Source organism: Ixodes scapularis, unplaced genomic scaffold, assembly GCF_016920785.2.
Source record: "Ixodes scapularis isolate PalLabHiFi unplaced genomic scaffold, ASM1692078v2 PGA_scaffold11__112_contigs__length_91849675, whole genome shotgun sequence".
NCBI classification, from domain to species: domain Eukaryota; kingdom Metazoa; phylum Arthropoda; class Arachnida; order Ixodida; family Ixodidae; genus Ixodes; species Ixodes scapularis.
In genome coordinates this window covers 57,078,115-57,083,672 of record NW_024609837.1, presented here as the reverse complement: position 1 = coordinate 57,083,672, position 5,558 = coordinate 57,078,115, and the positions used below count along the sequence as shown (strand labels likewise).

Genomic DNA, 5,558 nt, shown 5'->3' with positions numbered 1-5,558 from the left:
CTCCCCCCCTGCGCGAGGACGGATGCAACAATGCCGCTTCTTTATCGAGGAGTTTGTGTCGCCCTCGACCCGCCTCTCGGTCAAAAACATCTAAAATCGCTGAAGCAAAAAATAAAAATAAAAAAGGACCGAAGCTGCAGTTTACTGCTCATACATCATCCAAGGGACACGGTGTTCGTTGTAAGCATGATGAGAGAATAATTAGCGGGCACGCCTCAAGCACATTCAAAGCACGTTCGCTTCGTACACGTTTTGAACATGTCTGCGGAGAGTTTCTTGTTTGTGTAACAGGAGCGTCATACCAAGCAAGAAATACTCCTCCTCCAACAGTGTCGGCTGCAGACCGTCTCTTGGATGATGGATGGGCAGCGTTACCGCGGCTTAAAAAGTTTTCCCAATTTTTCAAAGGTGGAAAGTGAAAAGCACAATCGTTGTTTGCTCCTTGGATTTCCGCCAGTACTTGTGGTGAGCTGCTCACACCTAGTAACACCGCAAAAAAGACAAAAAAAAAAAAAAAACCCGCAAAGCAATTTTTTTTTTTGAGCGCGCAGTTATTACCTGGATCGCACGCGCGCGGATAAAATAATTTTTTTTTTTTTTTTTTGCGGTTTAAATATTGTTATCGTCTTTAGTGTGCTCATCCATACCTCTGCTCATGATAAATTCGTGCCTTAGATTTCCCTCGGGGTAAAACACGCCGCTTTTGTTGTGGCATGTACTCGTTGCTTCAGCGTGCGTTTTTTTTTTTTTTTTTTTTTATTTTCGGTTCTTATATTAAAGTTTTGCACATGTTCAACACCTAATCTCCACAAAAAAAAAAAAAAAAAAAAAAAAGAAATGGAGATAGGAGTTTAGCTGGATGAGTAATAATATCTGGCATTTCTCTGTGAAGATTGAATTCGTTGCATTTATATTGCCACATTTATATACTTAACTTTAGAATGTTATTTATGATATGCTAAATTATAGTATGGTAGGCTATGCATAGAAAAAGGTATACCTTTCTATTTTCCTTTGTGCGTGTGTTTTTATATTTGTGTTAGGTAGTTTGTAGTGTTTCTGTTTCGGTGTATACCAGGCAGTATTCTCGATCCCAGGCAGCAAATAAATTTTACTATTATAATATTATTGATAATAATTTATAATTATTTATTGACACAACAGTGACTACGAAGTTAGTTGCGCTGGCCGGCATGACATACTAATGCAGCACACAGTCATACATCAGATGCTCAATAAAAGTGAGATAAAACCTCGATAAAAGTCTCGTTGTAAGCAATACCAGACTTATGATCATCATAATAATAATTGCTCTCCTCCTTGACTGTGTCTTCTTCTCCTCTCGACCATCCCGACGAACGGTGCCGAGAGGGTCCAGAAGAGACAAAGCTTCCGAGTTCCCGCTTTCCTCCCCCACACAGCATTTCCGGGGTCTTTGCAACTAAGTTCCCGTTCCCACCCCTTTCGTCACCACCGTGCGGCTGCGCAAGCACCGGCGGCACGGCGCCGCACGGCCATGGGCGGCGGTGGCCCCGTGCCCGTGTGTCCGCGCGTTCTCGCCGTGTCGGGGTTGACCGGGTCGCGTCCCTCGCGATCTGGAGCAGCCCAGGTCCCCTCGAGGCCGCCCGGGCGGCCAAGTGGGGCGCCCTCAAAGGCGGACCCGGCTGCCGAGCAGCGAGTCCAGAAGGACAACGACCGGCGGCGCCATTGTCCGATCTGGAACGACCGGAAGAGGAGAAAGCGGCCCCCGCCGCCCTTGACCGAGAGCCCCACTGACATTGAACTAGTTCGCGCGCACGGCTGGCTCCGACCGCCGCCGCTGCCTTCGCGGAACCCCCGTCCCCCCGTCCTCCGAGGTGCGCGCGCGGTCGTCACCCGGCCGGCAGAAGAGGCCAAGCGGTCGCAGCTGCTTCTACTTTCAGATTGCGAGCGACGCAGTGGAAGGCCAGTCTGGCTGTCGACCGCGTTGCTGCGAGCGTGGGCAGATTCTTTCCCGAACGATACGAGTTTCGAGCACTCGATCTGGTCATTTGATAGACACCTGCGGCTCTCGTGCTCTCGAATATCTCCCGATTTGTTATGGTTCGGAGACATATGGGACCTAAGCTTTGAACTCTAGCCCTAGCCTGAACCGGAAGTTTTGAATAAAATTGGCAGACAGTAGGACAAAGAATCAGCTAGTGATCACGCTCATATTGTCCGTGATACCATATTTCGAAACAAGCACTCGCCGTCCGCGCCGTTCGGACTATCCCACTTGTGTCCAGGGGACACAGTGAACATGGTGAAACGGTGAAACACGTAATTGAGCTGGAGGTTTAGTATTCCGGTACCTAGCTCATAGGCATGCTCTGGTTAGTGGATCGTTCCGGTGGGCTCGTACAACTATCTACTCCGGCTGCAGGAGTCATAGAAGACAATGACCCCGGTAAATCCCTCTCCCCCATCTCCCCCCCCCCCCCCCCCCCCCCACACACAAAAAAAAAAAGAAAAAAAAAGAGAAAAGGTCCGCTTTATTATTATTATTTAAGATCTCAGCTTTCAAAAACCACGCTGTAGTCTTCCCCATGTAGTCTTTTACTCTCATATCTCGTTGTCGCATCGCATGCCACCTGTTGTCAAACTCACAGTGAGTGTATGACGGCGAATCGTAAATGTCAAGACTCCGAGAAAAGGCAAACGCCTGCGGGATGACATGCAGTACCCAGTAAGTTCAGCATCCTGCCCGCAGTTGGAATTTTTGAAAAAAAGTTCCAGAGTGGCTTGATTACTGGGCCAGCCATGATGCGGAACGTTTCACACCAGAAACGCACATGGCTCTCGGCCACACAGGACATGCTCTGCGTGAAATTTCTCTGTACTGTTTGCAGGAGCTGGGGTTCAAATATGTACTGCTTGGAAAATTTCAGATCGATTCGCTTGAAGAAAGTTCGGAAAGTACCGCCAGCTCAGCGGTTCCCAGTACCATGTCTCGGTTCAACGGATTTATGAATCTGAGAACAAACTAAGGCTGCAGAAAGTACAGGGTGTCACAAAAGAAAATTTACACGGTCTTTTTTACCGCAAGAATAAACTAAGCATCGCCGAACGCTCATTCTCCGCCCAAAGGTAGAGCTAGAGGTCACAACCAGATGCCAAAGTTTCAGCCCGATCCGATAACTTAATCAAAAGTTTTAAGTGATTTTCTGAAAATTTCAATGGGAAAATGGAGCCCATTTCTGCTCGTTTTCGGTTTCTGGTGCCATAGAGCCCCATGTGTTTGAAAACACCGTCGGCCGCCATTTTCCCATTGAAATTTTCAGAAAATCACTTGTAACTTTTGATTAACTTATCGGATCGGGCTGAAACTTTGGCATCTGGTTGTGACCTCTAGCGCTACCTTTGGGCGTAGAATGAGCGTTCGGCGATGCCTAGTTTATTTTTGCGGTAAAAAAGACCGTGTAAATTTTCTTTTGTGACACCCTGTACTAGACCTTCCCAACTTGGAGGTCATGGCAGCACCCATGTCGAAAATCACTGCTGATTCAGTTCACGAGCAGTTCAGTTTCGAATTGAGGTTACAAATGCAGACATAGAGAGGAAAGCTTCAAGGATGTCGGCTCTGACGTACGTTGCAGGATACTGTGCACATGTTGCATTGAAGAAGCTGATGTGTGCATTTTGCAAAGAAACCTTTGTGTTGGAACACGCAGATTTGGACCACGACGAAAACATACTCATTGCATGACAAGGGGAGGCTTGAAATTCCCTCAAGCAGTTGTAGTGAACGCAGTGCTCTTCACTGAAATTGTCCTTGACTAGCTGAGAAGCAAGCAGTATGCTTCCCAATTTCTTGCTCTGACCAACCAGAACGAGGCACTCTGTCTCGTGCTCTCAGTAATTTTGAGCCTCTCGACTACTGCGACTCGGGTCATTCCTTACAGGAGCTCATGCATCATATATTGAGTGCAGCGGCAAATACATTGCTGAACAATCTGTGCAAAACGGTAAACAACCAACTAAGGATTCCGAAAGGAAAGCGGAAGCTGCAGTCAGCAAATGACAAACAGACTAATCCAAAAGAAACCCGAAAGCTGCAAACTCTGCAGAAATGTGTGTGTGTGTGTGTAAGACGTTTAATGGAAAGAAAAAAAAAAAAAAGAAAAAGAGAAGTGGTTGCACTTGCGCGTGACTTCTTTCTCGGGACTTTCCCCTTAGAAAGCCCCCCTTCTAAATGTCCTGACTTAGGTTGCTCGACATCGTATAATCGAGCAGTGTCCGTAAGATTCGGAAATAAAAACCATTTCGATTGCGTAAAGGTAATTCTATCACGCTGGCAGAATTGCGTAAGTGCATTATCCATCTTGTGCGATATTGTACTGCATTCCTTTTTTTTTTTTTTTCATTTTTGTCATATTTTGTAATAAATCACTTGTTTTTGAAAACTGGTGTCAATACCTTCCTGGCCTTTCCTCCTCTGTATTGCCAATCTGCTATGCATTTCGCTTTTCTTTGAGTGCAAGGTATCGCCACTCTAGGGGCCAGATAAATATTTTGCAGAAGGGATCACACCAGAAGCGATTTTTCTACAGGTACTGCGGCGATTTGACTATAGTGTTCATAACATCTATTGCGGTGCACAGGCATTTATGTAGAAACGAAGCAAAAAAAAAAAAAAAAAAAGCTACCGGTATTTTTTTGTTTCGAAAAACTTATTTTCTAGGCGTAGTCCTAATCGTTATTGTCCTTACGCGACCTAAGCGATGGTATCAGCGGCCTTCGGTAACCAGCGCGTCGCAAACCTTCCGAGCGCGCGAGGTGAAGCCGCCCTTCAGGCTCATCCTGCATGCGTGACGTCACGGAAGCGCGCGGAGGCCTTGAGTCAGTCTCGGTGGTGGCGTTTGAGCGCGTGCTGAGAAAGTTTTACGAGCCGACTTCGGCGCCGAGTGGCCAGACCGTTGGCGACTAAAAAAAATAACATTGACAAAAATAAAACAGAAAAAGAGAACTTGCGCTTTCCGGCGCGCAAGATGGACCGCACACGATGCTACAGAAAATAGCTTTGAGAGCGCGCGCTGTCTCCGCGCCCGACCACGTGCTATGTTCTCCGCGCTACCCCACGCCAGATTGGTTGCGCTGGCTCGTGTCATTCACTACGGCCCATCTCAACGGCGTAGAGGAGCAGGCGCATATTTGCGCACGTTCGGCTTTGCAGCAAAAGGCCCGTGTCTCACCGTATGCTGGTGGTTTTTCTGCCGTGCTGCCGTGCAATGTGAGCCCGCGCGCATCCGCTCGGGACAAATTATCCGATGCGGAGTCTTCCCGAGTTCGAACTATCGAAAATTTCCTCCCATAAATGTATGGGCGCTCGCCGGGACTTTTGAACACGATCGAATTAAACGAAAATTCGAATTAACCGAGGTCGAACTAACGAAAGTTTACTGTATTGAGAAAACTTTAGGACCATGACTTTAGGAAAACTTTAGGAGCATGAATAGTACAAAAAAGCACTAGGGCTATTCATATGTTGGCCATAATGCCTTTAACTTGAAAAGAAAAACACAATCCAAAACTTTATG

The 5,558-nt window shown here is 46.9% G+C and overlaps 1 pseudogene; it reads left to right on the top strand.

Moving 5' to 3' along the window:
- Nucleotides 1-3,476: 3,476 nt before the first annotated feature.
- On the top strand, nt 3,477-4,634 carry LOC115308820 (annotated as a pseudogene).
- Nucleotides 4,635-5,558: the final 924 nt, after the last annotated feature.